The sequence below is a fragment of the Oryctolagus cuniculus genome, chromosome 19 (assembly GCF_964237555.1).
Source record: "Oryctolagus cuniculus chromosome 19, mOryCun1.1, whole genome shotgun sequence".
NCBI lineage: Eukaryota > Metazoa > Chordata > Mammalia > Lagomorpha > Leporidae > Oryctolagus > Oryctolagus cuniculus.
In genome coordinates, this window is record NC_091450.1 from 38122178 (window position 1) to 38144669 (window position 22492).

General features: G+C 41.9%; 1 protein-coding gene across 6 annotated transcripts in view; it reads left to right on the forward strand.

Annotated features, from left to right (window-relative positions):
• SDK1 (sidekick cell adhesion molecule 1) overlaps positions 1-22492 on the forward strand; it is a 980492-nt gene that overhangs the window by 286237 nt on the left and 671763 nt on the right. Inside the window, exon 1 of one of the 6 annotated variants that reach the window (XM_070064293.1) lies at positions 6851-7047. The exons of 4 other annotated variants lie outside the window; for them this stretch is intronic. The gene's annotated coding sequence lies outside the window, so the exon portion shown is untranslated. Of the gene's footprint in view, positions 1-6850; positions 7048-21161; positions 21526-22492 lie in introns of those variants that run through there. One more of the 6 variants, XM_070064294.1, reaches the window with a different exon arrangement.

The following is a 22492-nucleotide window of genomic DNA, read 5'->3' on the forward strand; positions in this document are numbered from 1 at the left end:
GGATGAGAAGTGGAGCATCCAGGATTCAAACCGGTACCTATATGGGATGCTGGCATCGCAGTCAGTGGCTTTACCCATGATGCTTCAATGCTGGTCACCTATTTCCTGTTAATTATGTTGGCTTGTTTTTATTGGGTGCATTCCATTACTGCTTGAGTTGTACCTGAGTGAATTCTGTATGGCAGTAGAGACAGAAACACATTGTAATATATAGAAGAAGAACTCAAGTTGTGCTTCGTTTCCCATGTTGTCCTGATGATACTTGATACTTCTGCTTGCTTTCTGCAGGAAATTATAGTGTGTTTGATTAGGAAGTAGTGTGTACTGCTTAGGAATGCAGGTGTACCTCTCATTGTGACTCAGGGCTCAAAGCCTGTTACTCCTATAGTTGGGGTGAATTATCTTTAATGTATTGCATGCAAATGTCCCTGTTGACATCACCAGCTCTTCTGATAAGGGTCTCAACTCTTCTATGTTGCGTGATCTGTAAGCCTTGAAGTTTATGCCAATAAATGTTTGCTTGACTCAGCACATTCAGAGAATTCACTGTGCATTTCTTTGCTAGGTCATCATTAAGTAAGACCATGGCAGCACCTGACAATACATAAGTTGCTGTTAATAAAAAATGTGTTCCTTGTTATTATACCAACTGTAGCCAATACTCAATGCATAAATATTTTTCTTAGTTAATAGTAATTTATTTTGTTGTTGGTTATTTCTATTTTTTGAATGGCAGAGAGACAGAAATCATCCATATATGAAAGGCAGAGGCCAGGAAAGAAGGAGGTTGGGAGACAGATGAACAGACATACTTAGCTTTCTTATGCTGATTGACTCTCCAGTCTGCAACAGCTGGGACTGTCGGAGTAGGATGAAGCCAGGAGCCCAGAACTCAGTCCAGTCTCCCACATGTGTGGCAGGGACCTAACTACTTGAACCGTCACCGGCTGCCTCCTAGGAAATAGATTAACAGGAAGCTGGATCAGAGGCAGATTGGTACTTAGACCCACACACTCATAGATGGGTTATTGGTGTTCCAAGGTGTGACTTAACCCATTGTGTCAAACACCAACCCCTTCTTTGCTAGTTTGTTTCTGTGCCCGTTCTCTTTGAAGAAGCCACCCAGGGATCCTTAAATAGCCAAAATATATAACGGTTTTAGGCTCTTTGAATCAAAACAAAATTTATCTTTGAGAATGTTTGAATAAGGTATTAATTTTATAGTTCCATTTTTTTCCCATGTGGAGGATAGTATGTGCTTCTTTAGTATATCCAGTGTTGCTATGAGGCAGTAAAATGAATTTCTTAAGGGTGAATAATTTATTTAGTACCATTCTTTCTTGAGAAAATAATACTAAAGCATCCTAAAAATTCTTAAGAGGTAAGCCTTTCTTCTCATCAGTTACACTTTTGGAGATTGGTTGTAGGAAATGATAGTGATAGGATCTAACATTTTTATACTAGCTTATTATGTTTTGGGCAATATTTTATGCATACCTAATTGTATTGCTGTGAAACAGGTACTGTTATATTCATTTTTTATATGTAGAAATGTTGAAGCCAAGATGAAGTGAATTTTCTAATGCCAAGTAGCCAGTGAATTGGTAAAGTCGGAAGTTCATTTTGCCTCTGTTGAGGCCGGAGATGTGCATGAAAATAGATGTAAAAGATTAATGCTAAATTTTATAACAGTATGGCATTTCTAAGTATACGCTTACATACATATTCAAATACAAACATGTATATAAACCAGAAAACCAACTAACAACATACTGATAGCAGGAGTTACCTCCAGATGTTGGGATTATGAGTGATTGTGTTTGTATGTGTTTTTCTTGGGCACGTTACTCTACATTTTGGGGGAAATAGTCTGAAGTTATTTTAATTTGATTAAAAGGTAGTACCTTTAGATGGACTGTTCTCAGTGTGTCAGGCAATTAAAAATGCTGGTTGTCACGTTACCAGGATCTTCTCTGGGGACCCTCTTGTTGGGGTCACATTTCCCTCTCGCCCATCTGTTGGCTCAGTGGTTTTGTAAATGCATTCAAGATTTCCACCAACAAGTTGATGTTTCACCCTGCTCTCCTCAAAAGCTTCCGGATAAATCCCCTGCTTGTATTGGTTTAGCTATAAGCAGATAGTCAGCTTAGTGAGGAACATCCTGTGCCGTTATCTGTTTACTCCATTGAGCTCTTCGTTAGTGTAATGTTAATAACAAGGCTGGGTGGACAGTCAGGACGCAGCTGTTCGACTTTGCTGTGTCTTGTGCAAAAGTCCTGTCCAAAAAAAAAAAAACCTTACATTTGGTCATAAAGGGGTGTATTGCTTGAGACTCTGGAAGTTAAATGCAGATCTCTTATACTATGTCAAGAATAGTTGAAACAAATTGTCTTATATGCTGTAATTCTAATATATTTGACCTGATGACTTTAAAATTCAGTTTGGTTAGAGGAATCTCTCCAAGTTTTCCCTAATAAAAACTGAGTCATGAAGTCCACCCGTTCACTTGATTCCTGTTCCGGTGGGCGTGTTGATCTTCATCTGACCAGCCTCAGTACCAGCACTGTAGAGGTCTTGGATGGCATGTCTGAACTTGTGTTGTGGCCTGCCTGCTTTCTTGCTTGACCCTGCACAGCCATATGTGTGTGTGGATTAGTTTCCTGTTGCTACTGCAATAAAGAACCCCAGATTTTGCGGCTTAAAACAGTGTTCCTATCTTATTTCACAGTTCTGCAGGTCAGTATGGTGTGTGTGACAGTGTCCTCCTCTTAGAGTGTCATGAAGCCAAAATCGAGTTGCCAGGAGGGCTGTCCGTGTTCCTTTCTGGGAGCTCCGGGGATGGATCGACATCCCAGCTCATTGCAGTTGCCTGGATTCAATTCCTGCTGTCCTAGATGGAAGCCCCTTTGCTGCGGGCTGCTCACACCCCCTCTCATGTATCCACGCAGCCCTCTCCAGCAACAGCAGCCTGAGTTCCAGTCACCAGTCTTCTTCCCTGCTCTCACCTCTGTTTTAAGAGCTTATGCTTAAATCCAGAATATTCTTTCATTCTCAGAAGAAGAACATCTTCATAGGATCCAGGAATTAGAGACATGGACAATTTTGGGGGGCTGTTCTGCCTACCACAGTGAGCCTATTTGTCTGCATATGAATGTTTCCCTTCTCTCTGTTTATCTTGACAGTGATAAACTTGTGGTAAACATTTTTTTAAAGTGAAGCAAACTTAGTGAAGGTGGAAAACAGAAAAAGGCCATAAATAGAGGAGGCAGTCTTGAGTGGGATGTTGGAGGCTACTTTGAGTTTGATATTCTCAAAATTGAAGAGTCACAGAAGACGGGGAAAACATGATCAACCTAAATATGACATGGGACTGGACATAAGGTTTTTATGGGACGGCCAAGAGGTATATTCATGAAGTAAAAATAAGTAGTAATAATACATACAATTGTAGGAGAATCATGTAATGGAATTTAGATAGGATTTTCTGAAACAGGAAATCACTAAGTTTTCGAGTTAGAAAATAATAAAAGGAAGTGAACATTTCATAAGGATTAGTCTGGAAGTGTTAAGCTATTGGATTGAAGGTGAGAAGAGTCTTGACAGGTGAATATGAGATAAAGGGTCTGAGCCATCATCAGGAAGCACCTTCTTTATCCAGTACTCTTAACTGTAGGCTTCGTAAGATTTTTAGTATTTCAAAACATAGGGGCCAGCGCTGTGGCGTAGCGGGTAAAGCCGCAGCCTGCAGTACCAGCACCCCATATGGGCACCGGTTCAAGTCCTGGCTGCTCCACTTCTGATCCAGCTCTCTGCTGTGGCCTGGGAAAGCAGTGGAGGATGGCCCAAGTCCTTGGGCCCCTGCACCCGTGTGGGAGACCTGGAAGGAGCTCCTGGCTCCTGGCTTTGGATCGGTGCAGCTCTGGCCGTTGTGGCCAATCAGGAAGTGAACCAGCGGATGAAGACCTGTCTCTCTGCCTTTCCTTCTCTCTCTGTGTAACTCATACTTTCAAATAAATAAATAAATCTTAAAAAAAATAAGCCTTCAGTTATGACTGCGTTAATTTCTTCTTTAGCTCTGCTATCTTTTCAGTTTTGTTGTTTATGCTGTCTCTTTTTTTGAGGATCTAATTCAGTAGGAGTGATACATCTTTCTGCTAATTCAGTAGGAGTGATCCATCTTTCTCCTGTGTCTGACTTTATTTCATGTACTTCTCAGATAATCTGTGCTAATCCAGCTTTTTAAGGGTTGCTTCATCTGTTGAATGTGAAGATCTAAAATTGAGAAATTAGAAGTTATTTTATCAAATCCAGCCAGTGTGTCAATATAATAAGTAGAAGCAAAAAATTCTGGCTCTTAATTCTGATTCAGTGCCCTGTCCCTCTGGCTGTTGAGAGGTAATTGGAGCGGATGCTTGACACTCAGGTTACACTGAGATGAGTAATGTTCCTGCTAAATGCATATGAATTTAGCTTTCTTAAGGAAGATTTATTTATTTGAAAGAGTTACAGAGAGAGGGAGAGCGAGAGATAGACAAAGGGAGAGAGAGAAAGTGTCTTCCATCCACTGGTTCGCTCACCAAATGTCTGTAATGACTGGAGCTGAGCTGTTCTGAAGTCAGAAGCCAGGAGCTTCTTCCAGGTCTCCCATGTGGGTGCAGGGGTCCAAGGACTTGGGCCCTCCTCTGCTGTTTTTCCAGTTGGATTAGCTGGGAGCTGGATCACAAGTAGGGCAGCTGGGGCTCAAACCAGTGCCCATATGGGATGCTGGTGCTGCTGAGCCATAGTGCTGGCCCCATGAATTTAGCTAATTTTAAAGAGATAATGTATGCATGCTGTGTGAAATAGATACTTGGGGCCCCTGTATGCAGGAATTGCATCTTTTTCTTAAAATATTTATTTTTTATTTATTTGAAAGGCAGAATACAAAGAGAGAGGGAGAAACAGAGTGAGAGAATCTTCCACTTGCTGGTTTACTCTCCCAATGGCACAACGGTCTGGGCTGTGCCAGACCGAAGCCAGGAGCCCATAATTCCTTCTGGGTCTCCAATGTGGATGCAAGGGCCCAAGCAATTCTGCCATCTTTTGCTGCTTTCTCAGGCTGTTACCTGGGAGCTGGATCAGAAGGGGAGCAGCTGGGACTCAAACCTGTGCCCATAGAGGATGCCATCATCATAGGCAGAGGCTTAACCCACTATACTGTGGCACCAGCCCCAGGAACTGTCTTTGGATCTACTTGGTGGGTCTTGCATCATAAAGGAGCTTTGAGATGTTTATTAAATTAGTGATTGGTGATTGGGACCACCTAGGTTGCCCTGTGAAATATTTTTTTATTTCCTTATGTTTAGAACTGCTAGAGGTAGAAGGACAGCTAACAAGCAAGCAGCACTACTGTCCCTAACCTAGCTTTCAGTACCCTTGGAACAGTCTGGTCTTGTTTTCCATATTGATCTTTCTGGTGGGGGTGAAAGTCACACGTATGCATGTCAGTGAGTGTGACCAGCCTTTTCTATGGAGATCTGATTAGTTTAAGTTTAAAGCCACATTTTAGACATGACTTCAGTAAAGGTTACAGGCACTCTTTGGCTCTTAAATTTCATTTCAGAGCAAGAGGTCCCTAAGGGTTGGTTTGACTTATTTAATTATACTGTACAGAACTTGGGTAATAGTTTTATAAAAATCTTCTTCAAGGCAAATTGTGTAATTTAATACAAAGTGGTAAATTGGTAAACCTTTAACATTTGTGTCATGAGACAAGTGATTGAGATCATGATTAAATAAAGGGGAAAATGTAGGTGTATCATATGTGAGTGAGGAATGACAATATTTGTGTGTGTTTGATAAATCTAGAAGGAGGGAAATCTCATGAGAAACATGATGTACCGCTGACCTGGATGATGCAGCTGTTACGGACTCGACAAATGAAAAGCGTGTTGTCTTCTCAGTCAACAGTTACTAATGTATTCTAGCGGTAGGAGTGTGCCAGGTGCTGAATCCTAGAGGTGTAGACCTCTTCTAGTGGGGAGGTAGAACCACATGTACTGATGTAGGTTGTGTGCTTCCATGGTAGCTTACCACGGGCCAGTGAGAGCTTGCAGATACACCTAGCATGTAGAAGGTTATCATTGAGCATTGCACTAGTCAATCAAAGTGACTTGTCCCCACCCTCTTGGTGAATGGTTAGCAGTCTTGCAAGGTTTAGCTGAGGCCCATAATACTCCTGCAGAGTCACTTAGGATGTGTTGCTACCTTTATCCTGCACAGCATGCAGCCTGTGCTTCTGCCCCCAGCATTTTCAGTCCCTCAATGGTTGTGGAGCACCAGAGGGACTGCAGGAGAGGGAGGTCTGGGACACCCGGCCTCTCAGAGTAGAAAAAAAAAAATGTGCCTTCCAGAATTGATATCATGTATGGGGGGTCTTCAAATTTATGGAAAATGTGTATTATGAAAACTATGCATAGATTTCATTTTTTTTGCATGAGAATAAATTTAATTTTTAATTCCTGTTTTCCCTGAACTTTTTGAAGTCTCCTCCTAGTAACAAAGTAAGTAATATGGACCACCTGTCAGTAGACTTTTGATTTGCAACAGTTTAAAACTTTTTTTCCTCTTCTGGTCAAGCCAGAGAAAAGGCAGAAACAAGCCAAAATCAAGTCTTTGGCTGAGACAAGAATCAGTTCTGTTCAGGGACAGTAATGTATTTGCTTCCACACTCCTGACTCTCCTCCCCACCTTGAGGTATCCTCCTTGCATGCACCTTTATGTTATGGAAAACATGCCAGTTCAAAGGAAACTTTTTGTTGTGCTTTTGTTCTTGCAAACGATTTAATATTTGTTTACTTTTTTACATTCATGTGCAAAAATCTAAGTTCATTTCACTGTTTTTTTTCTAATCACAGGCATATGAATATGCACTAAAGCTCATTCACTTCCATGATACTGAGAGCTACGCCATTGTCTTGTCTCTTCTTGTTTAGGAGGTGGACACCAGGTTCCCTTTGGCCAGCTGAAGAGGCCACATTTTTTGTCACCTTCAGTTTTCTTTCCTGTGTAAGATGAATTCACTTATTCATTATGTTTCATGATAAAAATATGCTGAATCCCTAGTGTGAGCCAGGAACTACTTTAAGTATTGTGATAAACCCGTATAGACATGGTGCCTTTCCCTACAGTGGTGTAGTCCGGTAGAAGGAGGATAGTTAAATGGTAATGTTGGAATGTGATGAGAACGATCAAGAGGGCATTCAGAGGACTGAGTGGTTTAGGAGAGGACATTATTGCATAATGTTGTATTGGAAAGTCTTTGACTACAAGAAGTTCCATGAAAAAGTTATTATAATCTACGTGTCAAATACAGTGTTGTTAATTTCCAGGAAGATCCTGGGAAGTGGTCACCTGCTAGTATACCTGTCAGTGTTGACAGCTAAAACACACACACACACACACACACACACTTTCCAGATTGTATTTGTATGTGTTATTTGTATATGTTGTAGAAAGAAAATTAGATGCACATTTGAATTAGAACAAGTGTCAAAACCAAAAATTAATAGTTTTCTGTATATTTAAAAGAACAAAGGTCATTTGGTAGGTATTCAGGCAGATGCTTGTATTTTGTCCTCTGTAAAGATGTACTTTTTAGTAATGCACTTAATATTGCCTGTGGTGAGGACTGTTTTTTTTTTTCCTTTTTTAAACAAATGCAGAACCTGTGTAGATCAGTGATCTGCCTGCACATGATTGTGTGCAATACAGTCCCATGTGAGACCCATTCCCTGATGTGCCATTGCACTGTCCAATTGCTGTGAGGCTCTAAATGCTTGTTCTTAATTACAATATCAGTACGAGTGTGGAAATGCTATCAATTTATGGTCATACTTTGACCGGCAATGTTAATTTTTTATTTTTATTTTTTTTACAGGCAGAGTGGACAATGAGAGAGGGAGACAGAGAGAAAGGTCTTCCTTTGCCATTGGTTCACCCTCCAATGGCCGCCGCGGCCGGCGCGCTGCGGCCAGCGCAGCGCGCTGATCCAATGGCAGGAGCCAGGTGCTTTTCGTGGTCTCCCATGGGGTGCAGGGCCCAAGTACCTGGGCCATCCTCCACTGCACTCCCTGGCCACAGCAGAGAGCTGGCCTGGAAGAGGGGCAACCGGGACAGAATCCGGCGCCCTGACCGGGACTAGAACCCCATGTGCCGGCGCCGCAAGGTGGAGGATTAGCCTAGTGAGCCGCGGCACCGGCCCAACAGACAATGTTAATTTTATCCTCACAAAAAGTCCTGTATTTGTACACTTAGTTCTGTGTTTGTACATATAGACTTGCCATCCACTTATATAGCAAAAATATTACTCCGATTGTGGGCACAGCCTCGGCTGCCTGCTGATGCCTTGGTGGCTGTGAACACAGTATCCTTCAAGTATGGGTTCCAGTCCTTGGTTCCTGACTCCATCACGGGGATTAGAAGCCTGCAGGGCCTGGCCTGAGTGAGTATAGCAGCTTTATTGACAACATTGACTCCTTCATTCATTCAACAAATACTGCCTGAGAGGATGACATTTGAAGAGGGGAAGGAGTGAACTACACAGCTCTGCAGAGAAAGAACTTTCCAGAAAGGATAAATAGCAGAATGAATTGCTTGAGATCTGAGAGATGCAGTCGGGGGCACCACATCATTCAGAGCCTTTTGGGGTGCACTGTGTGGAGCAGGATGACAAACAGTTGGAAGACACTGAGTCAGGGTGGAAACAAACAACATGATCGTACTTAAGCACTAAGGTCACGAGTAGCGTGACTTGATTGTGTGTTGAGAACAGCACGCAGGGGACAGGGTGAAATCACAGAGATCGGTTAGGAGGCCACTTAAATGATCCAATGAAAGGGAATGAAGTTGATGGATCAGATGGCAGCCGTAGAGATGATGGAAGCGTTGAATTTGGGATATATTTTATTTGCCTTTTATCTTCTAGTGTTTCTTTACAGAGAACTGTAGAGTATGTAATGATCTGTAGTCACCCTGCTGCACAATAGAACCCCAGAACTCCTTATTCCAACCCAGCTGGAACCTAGTCCTCATCCATCTACCTTTCCCCATCACTCCCACCTCACTTTGCTCCCCATCCTCTGGTAACCACTATTATATACACAATTTCTATGAGATTACCTGCTTTGTTTTTTTTTTTTTTAGACTCAACAAAGACTTTTTAGAGTGAGATCAAGTCATAGTTCTCTCTGTTTGATTTATTTCACTTACATAATGACCTCCAGTTCATGTTGTTGCAAATGAAAAGATTTCCATTTTTATAGCTAAGTAATAGTCCATTATTTATAGGTATCATATTTTCCTTATATATTTATCGGTATTCCAGTACTTAGATTTTGTCTTATGTCTTGGCTATTGTGAATAATGCTTCAATAAACATGGCAGTGCAGATGCCTTTTCAATGGACAGATTTCATTTCTCCTGGATATATATACCCAGGGATAGAACTGCTGGATCATATGGTAGTTCTACTTTTTGTTTTTTTGAGGAACTTCCATACTGTTTTCCAAGATGGTTGTAGTAATCTGCATTCCACCAGCAGTGTGCAGAGCTTCTCTTTTCTCCACATTCTTGCCAAACCCTTTAATATTTTGCCATTTTTGGAAGGTTTGAAAGGCAGAGTTGCAGAAAGAGGGCGAGGGGGAGAAGGTGGGGGGTAGAGAGAGAGATCAATCTTCCATCCACTGGTTCACTGCCCAGAAGATTGCAATGGCTGAAGATGGGCCAATCCAAAGCCAAGAGGCAGGAGCTTCTTCCTGGTCTCCCAAAAGGGTGCAGAGACCCAAGCGCTCGAGCCATCTTCTGCTGCCTTCCCAGGAACATTAGCAGGAAGCGGGATCAGAAGTGGAGCATCCAGGACTTGAACTGGTGCCCATAAGGGATGCTGGAGATGCAGGTGCAGGCCTAACATACTATGCCACATTGCCATCATGCTGGGGAAAGATTTTAAAGGCAGTTTTTTAACATATAATATGACCTAACATCCATTTAATAATCATTGTTTTTGGAAGTTTATCAGCCTCCCCTTTTTGTATGAGTATTTGTTTTACACGTGCTTGTGCACATATCTATACCTTTGTCTATGAGTTTTCTCATTGCGGACAGCTATTTGGAGCTATTTTTATTGTTAGTTACATGTTCTTCCATCACTGTTCTGGGGAATGCTGGATGGAATGGTTACGTTCATTTCTTTTTCTCCATCATGATTGTTTCCTGCAGTCCCATTTGTTCTTGTCAAGTTTTCCTTCATGCCATCAATCTGCCTCATTTGTGTACCCGTCCTGCTTCTTTTTCTTTCTTTCAGGGCTGCAAAGAGCCATAGATGGTCTTTTATTTGGTTGGTTTTCATTCTTGATGCATATACAAACCACTGGAGTATGCATTTTTGAATCTTATAGATGTCTTCCAGATAGAGCTTTATATTATTATGAAGATATTTGTCATTTGGGCAGCTCAGAAAGACTTTCTCCTTGCGGCTCTCTGCTCACCTTTTATATTTTGCAGACAGCAGCTTGTCAGTTGACTGGGTATTAATGTCTCTTTAGTTGCCGCATTCTGTAATTACAGAAATTCTGCTGTTAGTGGCACATCTCTGGTTTGAGGGTATGCTCTAGAAATTGCTGGTGGTTGCTGACCCTATTATTTTGGAGTGTATACTGAGTCCATAGCTTCAAGTGATTGTATTTCATGTAGTATTCCATACACAGTTCTGTAAATGTGTCAGCTTAGCAAACATTTACTCAATGTTCATGAGGTGTTATAAGTAATACTGTGTGGTCAATCCGCTGTCCCTATAAGAATAACAATTTATAATAGAAGACAGACATTAAGCTACTTAATAAAACTCATTATAGCGCTACAGATAGTGTCAAGTGCTGTGAAAACAAAAAGCAGTGTATGCAGATGGAGCTGGAGGTACTGAATGCAGGTCAGAAAAGGCTCTTGGGGAGGTGACATTCTAGCACAGAGCTGTTCCGTGTGAGGGACTACACCCAGTTTATGGAAGAGCAGCAAGCTCAGAGTGCATGAGGCGAGCCTGGTGACTAAGGGTCACAAAAAGATCTGACTGGCGGATGCTAGTTAGCTGGTGGGTGAGGTTGGAGAAGCTGATATGATACGGTGAAGGGTTTGGATTTTATTTTACATCTAAGAGAAGTCCATAGAGAATTTTCAGTAGAGTAGGCTGTGCGTTTGTTTGTGTTTGTCTTAAAAAAAAAAAAAGTCATCCTGGTTGCTCTCTGGAGAATAGATTGTAGGCTTGCAAGGCAGAGAATTTGAGAGACTCTTAAAGCAGTTTTGGGAGCAGTGTAAGTTGACTTGGGCTGTAAAAGTTGGCCTGAAGCTGGAGAGAAGGAGCAATGCTTGGATTAAGTCTTGAAGGTAGAGCAAATAAGTGTGTTATTAGATGGATACTGAGAAAAAGAAGCAAACCCAGTTTTGGCCAGAACAATGAAGTGAATTACATTGGATTACTGAAAAGTGGACGACTCAGAGAAAAGCAGGTTTGCAGGGAGAAAATTTGGAGTTCCATTTTGGGATTGTCATGGACTCTTCATGGATTTCCCTACCTTCCCTTTCTTCTGAGGCAGGTACAGGTACAGGAGCTGAAGAGTGGGCAACCAGACTAGAGGTGAAGGAGGCAGTGGGACTGAGAGCTGCATAGGCAGCCAATGAAGTTGGTTATATATTCAGAGGATTGAGCAACCAAGTAAATATATTGAGGTTACAACAAACTATGTTTATTATTGACAGATAAGGAATTTATAAATATAGAATGAGGAAGATTAAAAAGAATTTGAAGATGTCAGACAGGAATTGGAATTTAAAGTAAACTCATGGTTTTTAAAACATGAATATAAATGTAGATACAGAAAATTATGCATATGACACCACTTTAAAAGTTTGTAGAAAATGGAATTAAAAGATAAGTTTATTTTGATGCAAAAAGTTTGAAATCCATGCATATGGGAAGTCCTCAAAATGGTCATGGAAGATGTCTACAATCAAAAATAACTAGATGAATTTGTAAATTCTGTCATCTCCTAAGAGGGAAATCAAAGTTCTTTGAAGGAACAGTTGATTGCAGGGTGTGTGTAATGAGCCTGGAAAATGTATTTCCCTAAGGAATTGAAGAACTCTTTAGGGGCCAGTGCTGTGGCTTAGTAGGTAAAGCTACCACCTGTGGCGCCAGTATCCCACATGGGTGCCGGTTTGGGTCCCAGCTGCTAGATTCAGTTCTCTGCTAATGTGCCTGGGAAAGCAGTGAAAGATGGCTCAAGTCCTTGGACCCTTTTATCCATGTGAGAGACCTGGAAGAATCTCCTGGCTTTGGATTGGCAAAATTCTGGTCATTGTGGCCATTTCTGGAGTGAACCAGTAGATGGAAGATTCTCATTCTCTCTCTCTCTCTCTCTCTCTCTCTCTCTCTTCTCTAGTCTCTCATCTCTCTCTCTCTCTCTCTCTGTATCTGTCTCTCTTCTCTCTCTTTCTCTCTCTGGCTCTCTCTCTAACTCTACCTTTCAAATAAATAAATAAATCTTAAAATAAATTTCTTTCAGAGTGATAGGGTGTGTCATGAAGATGCAGAAGTTAGCTTGAAGGAGCGCACATTGGCCAGATACTGGATAATTTGAGCATTAAAGTAAATGTTGATGTTGTATACGAATAAGTGAGAGATAAGAAAAATTTCTTCTTTACAGCGGGGTGTTTTGTTAATAAATGAGGAAGAAATGGGTAGTTTAAAAAAAAGTCATGATTTGGCATCTACCATAATGATAGTTGATTCAGATGGAAGTTACAAATGGATCCTGATGTTGGTGGGAAGAAGTTTGATGAGACATTGAATGCTGTATAGTATTGGGTTATCTCCCCACAAAATGCTTATGAATTACAGAGGAAAATCTGTTGACCAGGTGATCCAGGTTAACTTCACCAGTCGTGACATATGTTGACATCATGTGATTCTTGATGAGAAATGCTGAGAAAAGGTTAGTATCATTTCTGAGGTTTTTCTGATAAAATGCCAACACGAGTTTGACTTTGAGGACACCTTTACAGTTTTTGCTTGAGGGACATCCTAAAGAGTGAGAGATTGGAACTCTTGAGAATTGTCAATATCACGAAGGTGGGCAAACACTGAGCAGCTATTTGAGAATAAAAGAGGTACAGCCAGGGAATGCTGCATTTGATTCTGGGCAGCAAGTGCAAGGGCTGCTGTTGACAGGCACAGCGTGTGCAGAGGACCTCTAGATTGGACTGACAGCGCGGGATCAGTTTCCTTATTCAGCTAGTGATCTGAGGTTCCAGAGGTGAATATTCTCTTGTGGAACGTTTACTCTGGGGAACGTAGGGCAGACCAGCCCTTATGTCAGAAACTTGCTCTCTAAGAGTACTGAGAATGGGTGCAGTTAGATAAAGAAGGTGATTGGAACAGATGTGGTAAAACGTTAATGATGGAGACATTGCAGTTCAGGGGATGCGGTTCCTTGTAGCATCCTTGAACCATGGCCAGCTATTTGTGTGGAGGTGAGGTGATGGCGGAGAGTTGGGTTTAGTACGTATCAAGGTCTTTCAGGTTCCTGTGATAAACAGAGGAGGAGAGGATGAGTACCGGGCACTTGGTGGGGGGCCTGATAGTGCCAGACAGTAGAATCTATACTGAGTAGGGATTCAGAGAGGACACGCATGAGGAGGGAACTGTGGAGATGTTACGAGAGTGAATGGAGGGGCTGGTACCATGGCTCACTTGGTTAATCCTCCGCCTGCATCACCAGCATCCTGTATGGGCACCGGGTTCTAGTCCTGGTTACTCCTCTTCCAGGCCAGCTCTCTGCTGTGGCCCGGGAGGGCAGTGGAGTATGGCCCAAGTGCTTGGGCTCCTGCACCCACATGGGAGACCAGGAGGAAGCACCTGGCTCTTGGCTTTGGATTGGCACAGCGCTGGCCGTAGCAGCCATTTGGAGAGTGAACCAATGGAAGGAAGACCTTTCTCTCGGTCTCTCTCTCTCTCTGTCAATATCTCTACTGTCAAATAAAAAAAAAGAGAGACAAAGAGAGAGTGAATGGATTGGGATTCCCAGTGGGTGTCTGCTCTTGGGACTGCCTTGTTGGATAGTGCAGTGGTCCTGGGAATCGAGTGAGAGAGCCAAGGAAACCACAGGTGCTTGATGGAGATTTAGTTGGGGTTTGTAGAGGATGATCATGGAAGGAGGACAGATTGAGGAGGAGGAAAACTTCTTCAGGAACGATGGCAGCAAAGAACTGCGAGGTCAGCAGGAGTGGATCACGCGTGTGCAGTGAGTGGTTCAGAGTGCCAAAAGTTTCGTCAGTGAAGGGAAGGGATAACCATGAACAAGTAGCTGGTTTTAACAAGAAGCACATAGGGCTGAATGGCTTGATAGGCAAGTAATGCTCCCTAAGAGTATCTGTGCCGCTGTCCCTGGGTCCTGTGACTCTGTTACCCTAAGAGGCTACAGAAGTGATTACAGTAAGGATAGGGAGGTTGCTTTGGATTATCTGATTGGGCTAAATATCACAAAAGACTTTGTGAAGTTAGATCCGAAGAAGTACTGCTGGAAGCGGTCCCAGAGGGCCTTGAATACAAATTATTCATGTACTACCAGCTTTGTAGAGGGAGAGAGGGGCCTGTGGACCTTGGAAAAGGCTAGCAAAGTGGCTCTTCGCTTGTGCCTCCAGAGGGCGTGTGGCCTGGGGACACCTTGATTTCAGGCCAGTAGAACTCATTTCATATTTCTGACCCCCACTAAATGAGATAATAAATTTGTGTTCTTTTAAGCTACTAACTGTGGTAGCCTGTTACAGCAGCAATAGGAAACTTATAGAAATGGTTTGGGGCCATTTCTTTGAGTTTTCTGAAAGTGTTAAAGAAGTTCTGAAAGCAATCAGGAACCAGCATAGCCTTCTACTTTTAGGCCAGCGGCATATTGGATGTGGGGGAGAAAACCAGCCTCCTTCACAGGGACATCAGAGGACAGCCTGCTTTTTCTTTCACAAAGAAGGTGGTGGGTGATTGAGAGGAAATTGAGGGTGTAGAGGCATGGCAGATGGTGAATTTGTAAGAGTATAGTATTGGGTACAGAGATCTAGAGGGAGACTTTCAAGGTTTGCCATATATAAATAGAAAGAGCTAAGAATCTGCATAATATTGGATTACCTACCTAGGATCCTTAAATCCCATGAGTGAGTAAAGTTAAAACCAGTGAGCAAAGCTAAAATCAGCAGTAGATGGCATACGGATTCTCCTTGGATAGGTGGGCAGTCAGTTCTAATTTTTACCCCTTTCATGAGATTGTTTTGTTAGGCAGTGACCCAGAGAGAGCAACAGCTACCAGTCTGTACAGATGATTTGTCTGCTCTGACTGGGTTCTGGCCCTACAGACTGGGTGGCATCTTAGCAGTTAGGGAAGTGTATGAAAACTGTTTAGTAAAGCCACAGTAAGATAGCCATACCTTCCTGCTCCCAGACATTAAGGCACTCGACTATGCTGCCTAAGATAAAATATGATACTTATTCTTGTTTAGAAATTACCTTCATCGGGGCTGGCGTTGTGGCACAGCAGGTCAACACCCTGGTCTGAAGCACTGGCATCCCATGTGGGTGCCGGTTCGAGTCCCGGCTGCTACACATCATTATTTAGACAGGGCCACAAGCAAAGTGGAAGTTCTCTCCTCCCTTCAGAGAAAGGTACTTCCTTCTTTGATGGTCCGTCCCTTCTTTCCAGTGGGATCTGACTAACAGAGATCTTTCATGAAAGCCATTTTTTGCCACAGTGTCTTGGCTTTCCATGTCTGAAATGCTCTCATAAGCTTTTCAGCCAGATCCAAATGCCGTAAGGGCTGATTCTGAGGCCAGAGTGCTGTTTAGGGCATTTGTCATTCTATGAGTCAGCTGTGTGGCATGCTGCCCATAAATATATTATTCATAATTGTTTCCCTTTTCTTTCAAAGGTATTTATAGACAACATTTTATTGGCAAAATATTTCATTATATATCTTAATTTAGCACTGCTATAGTTTCAGAGTTCTAATATTTCACTATTATGTGATGAACAACTTTATTGATGGAATTCTGTACTTAAAAGTATCCCATAGGATAGAGTTCTGATAATGTTACCACTAAATCAAAGATCAAGAACAGTACAAAGTCTGTTGAAGAGTGATGACAAATTATCTTCCTAAAACCTAGCAACAAGTTTACACTCACCCTAGTGATAGGTCTAGACATTCCCATTTTACCTGCTCAAGATAGCAATGAGTTCATTTGCATACTTTTAAATGTAATGATGCAGTAAACCATGGAATCTTAGGAGTGACCCATTTCAACTGGATTTCTGCAGAAATTTGATATTTTTAATGTAAAAATATCTTCTATCATATCCTACGCAGTTGTTCATTATCCCCCTGCTGCTTAAACCTTTTCAGTGGAAGTTCATGGATTTTATTTGTCTCTGTGACTAAATGATTATTAAAATTTAGGGCCTTCAGATTACTAAAAGGAAACATCCTTCACCATATTATTAAGCTGTGGTAATCTATAGAAGCTGTCTACTGCTAACTAGTTCTTTTTTTAAAGATTTATTAATTTATTTATTTTGAAAGAATTACAGCATGAGAGGGAGGAGGAGAGAGAGAGGAAGAGATAGAAGAAATAGCTTCCATCCATTGATTCACTCCCCAAATGGCTGCGACATCTGGGGCTGGGCCTCACCAAAGCGAGGAGCCCAGAACTCTTCCAAGTCTCCCATGTGGGTGTAGGGGCCCAAGCACTTGGGCCATCTTCTGCTGCTTTCCCAGGCACATTAGGGAGGGTGTGGATCTGGAGCAGAGCCACCAGGACTCATAGTGTTGCCCATATGGGATGCTGGCACTACACACAGCAGCTTAACCTGCTGCACCACATTGCTGGCCCCCTAGACAGTCTATGAAATTACATCTATGAGTATTTTTCTAAGAACCTTTTCAGAAAGAATCTTTTGCCTTATTTCTTTATGTATAACACATAGTAAGCAATTAATCAGGAAGTCAAATCTAAATATTGTTCAACTTTGTTTCATAACAATAAGTACTTATAATATAGTTGACATATCTCTGAATTGTCATCGATTTGGAAATGATGTGACCAGTGTTTGGAGTTAGGCTGTTAGAATGCTCTATCAAAATAACTCTGGCTCATGAGCTAGTGTGTGAATCATTTATTGAAGAGTCTAACAAGATCTGACGAAATTCCCACTTGTTAGACAAAAGTACTCAACGTAGTTTTCAGTTGATATTAAACATGGATATTTTGGTAAGTCCACTGCATTTTGCCTCAGTGTTTCAAGGACATGTTTTGGATTGATCTTAATCATTGTCTTGTATTAAGACTTACGGAAGTCCTTTACTCTTAGCTTTCTATTGAAATGTTTGTTATTTTGATTATAACTAAAGGTAGAGAAAAATGTGACATTTAGTTTCCACTTAATTAATAGGCATCTGGAAGGCTAACTTTAGGATCAATTTAAGTTTTAGTTTCTTAAAATTTGGAAAAAAAATGAATTTAAACTACCTACAAATTAAGTAGTTAGTGTGTCTTTGGACTTTTTCACTAAGAACCAATTCTGAGTGTATTCTGAGTATAGGCAGAAGGGACTATAGGTTGGTTAGAACATTTTGGGTATGCAAGTAATTAAATTTGTGCCGCTAGCTAGGGATTTCTCAGATAGTCAAATATAAGTAATTTAATGTGTTCATTATTTGGTGTCATCCATGCTATCTTTTCCCTCATTGGTATAGATAATGAAATTTATTCCAATTTTATTTTTTTGTTCCACCTGGGTAATGACAATTTATAAAAGTGACACATGGAAGAGTTTATTTTTAAAAAGGGGGCATTTTTGCCTGCACCGCGGCTCATTAGGCTAATCCTCCGCCTAGCGGTGCTGGCACACCGGGTTCTAGTCCCGGTCGGGGCACCGGATTCTGTCCCGGTTGCCCCTCTTCCAGGCCAGCTCTCTGCTGTGGCCAGGGAGTGCAGTGGAGGATGGCCCAAGTCCTTGGCCCCTGCACTCGCATGGGAGACCAGGAGAAGCACCTGGCTCCTGGCTCCTGCCATCGGATCAGCGCAGTGCGCTGGCCGCAGTGCGCCTGCCGCGGCTCCCGTTGGAGGGTGAACCAACGGCAAAAGGAAGACCTTTCTCTCTGTCTCTCTCTCTCACTGTCCACTCTGCCTGTAAAAAAAGGGGGGGCATTTTTGGTTTATTACTTACCATGCTTATCTTAACAATGTAAAGTGTGACACATTATTATTTTTAAGTATTCCTAATCTGGTAATTCCAAAATCCAAAAAACCCTGAAAACTGAAACACCTCTGATCCCAGCCATTTCAAATAAGGGATATTCAACCTGTTCAAGAAATTCAAGGGAGATACTTTGCAGTTCAGGTAAGATAAGCTGTGTAGAAATTAAGCAGGCTTTTGTTTTACACTTGATTCATTTATTTGTACTAAAGTAGCTCATTCAGTAACACGCCATTTGTCTGGTCACTTTCCTGAATAAGATGGAATTTTCCAGGTAACTGATCATAAATTAGTTTTCCAGGTAACTGAGTCTTAAACATTCAAGGACTCAAATCTTTTAAATTTAACCATTTTGATGGAAATTTTTATAAAATAGGTTTCGTACTTTCTACCTCCTTACTTTCCTCCTCTTTTTTTTTTTAATCAAAGGATGCGATGTGATTGGATCTTTTTTTCTGAGGTCTTGGGACCTCTATTTTTGGCAAGTTGAGAGTCATGCTTGCTTTTAGGGTTTTTTCCCCTCTCCTTGGTCAGTTGCCATTTCTTCTCTTGGATCCACCTCTCTTCTTGTTCCCTTGAGGGTTTTGGATTTTATTCTCTGTGGCTCATGAAACCACACTTGGTAGGAAGCCCCGTGTGTGGTCAGCCAGGATTCTGGAAGAGGAGAGTGTGGGCATCAGGAAGGAAGTGCCTGGGCTTAGTGGCCCTCCAGATGCCTTCGCTGTGCCAGACGTTCTTATTTCCCAGTTTGGAGCTTTGTTCTCGCTGCTGACTCATATGTTGGGTCTTACCTGAGACCTTTGTTTTCACAGGTGAGCCCTAAGAGTATTCTGCGAATGGCTCAAGCTTGCGCACACTGAATTGTGTTAGAACCCTTGGTTTAAGACTCGAGTATGCTGTCTAGAAGCACACTGCTTCTCTATTCTGTAGTGTTAACTCCAGGTAATTATTATGTACATGGTTAGCAGTCTTAATAGGTAAAAAAAAAAAAAGGCTGTGTTCTCTTTGATGGGTGCTCTTGTTACTCACCCTCCTATCTAGGCTAGAAAGCAGAGTACCTTTAGATGTTTCTACATGCATGTGGAGCGACTCAGCTTTTTCTCTTTATAGCTTTGGTATTACTAGAACCTTCCCTCTCTGCCACCTTCGTTCTGTGGCCCTGCTGCAGATTCTTGTCATCCTTTGCCTCTTATTCTTGTTCTGCTCATCCTCCTCAAAAGCACCAGTCGTTTGACCAATACACGCACTCAGTAAATGGAGAAAATACAGGGAGGCACTTTGAACACGTAGGGGCATTTCTCTTATCAAATGCCTGATACGGGAATGTTACTGCCGATCTCGCTCTGATTAGATTTCTTTTTTCTTTCTTTTTTAATGATTTATTTAGTTACTTGAAAGTCAGAGTTACACAGAGAGAGAAGGAGAGGAAGAGAGAGAGGCAGAGGGAGAGGTCTTCCATCTGCTGGTTCATTCCCCAGATGGCTGCAATGGCCAGAGCTGTGCCGATCTGAAGCCAGGAGCCAGGAACTTCTTCCAGGTCTCTCACATGGGTGCAGGGGCCCAAGGACTTGAGCCATCTTCTACTGCTTCCCAGGCCACAGCAGAGAGCTGGATTGGAAGTGGAGCAGCTGAGGCTCATGCCGTCACCGCAGGTGGTGGCTTTACCTGCTACACCACAGCGCTTACCTCCTAGATTTCCTTTTTCTAACACAGGCAGTACAGTACTGTCCTTTTGAGAGGAACGAAGGTTGTAAACCTCACATGTGAAATGAGAAGTTGAGTAAGAAGACCTTCAGGGGCAGGTATTTGATGTTGGGTGGCAATAAGAAGCTGCTTGGAACACCTGCATCCCATATAGTATTCCCTGTTTCAAGTCCTGGTGTTGCTACTTTACTCAAAAAGAAAAGATTTTGTTTATTTGAAAGGCAGAGTTACAGGGAGACAGAGAGGGAGAGAGATAGATTGATCTTCCATCCACTGGTTCACTCCCCAAATGGCCTCAGTGGTGGCTGGGGCTGGGCCAGGCCAAAGTTGAGAGCCAGGAGCTTCATTTGGGTATCCCACAAGAGTGGTAGGGCCCAAGCACTTGGGCCATCTGTATGCCTTCCCAGGCACATTGGGAGGGAGCTGGTCCAGAAATGGAGCATCTGGGACTGGAAGTGGTACCCATATGGGATGCTGGCCTTGCAGGCGGCAGCTTTACCCACAACACCACAGTGCCAACACCTGGTGCTGCTTACGATGCAGCTCCCAGCTGATGTGCATCCTGGGTGGCAGCAGGTGAAGGCCCAAGTGCTGGGTCCCTGCCACCTAAATTTGAGATCCGATTTGAGCTCCAGGTTCTGGGCTTTAGCTAAGATCCAGATCTTCCTGCTGGGGGCCTTTTGGGAGTTGTTGGAATATCGAACTCTCTCTTTGTCTCTTTGTTTTTCATATAAAATGAAAATTAAAACTATGTAAAAAAACAATAGCTTTGGTAAATGCTAAAGGAATATGAATTACTCAGACTTTAAAAGTCATTTGTAAGGCATATATTCATCTTTAAACATATAAATTTTATTTTGAGGGTGATGTTAAAATCAATTTTGTATATTTCTCTGACAGTAAGAACTTATTTGATAAGCAGTTTTAAATATGAATATTTTTCTTTTAGCAACTTAACGCATGTACCATATGAAGCCAATTATTACCATAGGTCAATAAAGAAAAATGGCACTAGATTTTCTGTTTATCCTTAAAATGTGGAAATTCATGTTTTCAAGGTTGTTTTTTTTTTTTTTTTTTTTGCATTGTTCCCTTGATGATTTCCTTCTGTCATTTTATCTCTTTTTACAACTCTTGCCAGTTTCCACTGGGCCTGCTGAACTAAACTTGTTTTCCTCTTTTCCTTTGCTCTCCTCTCTCTTTGCCCTTTGTCGTTGTTTCACAAGAGTTTTCTTATTATCTGAGGGTGTTCAGTTTCCTTGTTTGCTTTCTTCATTGCCTCTGTTTTATTTTTTTTGGTAAGAAAACAACGTGAGATCATCTCGCCTGGTGACAGATTTTCAAATGTACAATACAGAACTGCTAACTGTAGGGATAATGTTCCACAGCGGATGTGCAGAACCTATGCATTTCGTGTTATGGAAACTGATCGACAGCTCCACATTGTCTCTCTGCTGCCCCTGGTGACCGCTGAGCTGATCCTGCTTCTGTGGGTTTGATTGTTGTAGATGCCTCTTGCAAGGGGAACCATGTCGTGTTTGTCCTGTGTGACTGGATGATTTTCTTCAGCATAAGGTTCATTTACCTTGTTGCATGTTTTCAAATGTCCTTCCTGTTTGAAATGCTAATTAATACTCCACAGTATGTATAGACCATATTTGCTTTATCTTTTCGTCTGTTAATGGACATTTAGTGCTTCTGTGTCTTGGCTAGCATGAATAATGCTGCAGAGAATGGAGGATCTTAATTTCAGTTGCTGTAGATTTATACTAGAACTGAGATTGCTGAGTCATATGGTGCTTTCATCTTACATGTTTTGGAGGAACTTCCACACTGTTTTCCATAGTGGCTGCACGATTTTACAGTTCTGCAACATACAGGTTTCCAGTCTCTCCACATCCTCCCCAGTGTCTGCCTTTTGGATAGTACCCATCCTGAGGGGTGTGATGTGGTGTCCTACTGTGACTGAGTTTGTGTGTCCTGCTTCCTTGTTTGTTTTAGTCTCTTTTCTGGGGAAGACGTTCCTGAGTTATCCATTGGCCAGTGTTTTCTCCTTCATAAGCTACATGCACACGAGGGTGACCACTATACTGAGTGATCCATGTTACTTCAGTATACACAAAGGAACTGCCAAACATGTGTGGAAAGTGAAAATAAAATATAATTTTATTTGGTGCAAAACACTTTAATAGTTTTTTTCATAATAGGCATTTTCGATGAACTTTTTGAAGACCCCATCCTCTATGCAGTTTCATTATTTCCTTTTGAGTGTATTTGGTTATCCATATTTAACTAGCAAAACTAGGGATCTGTGGAAATTCAGCATAAGAAAGGCTTAAATTAGAGTGTTAGACGTTGCATTGGATTATCATAGAAGGTTTTGTGACTTCTGAAAAATGTATTATTTTGGATTTTTAATACAAATGTTACTGTGATGTTTCAAGAATGTGAGGTTT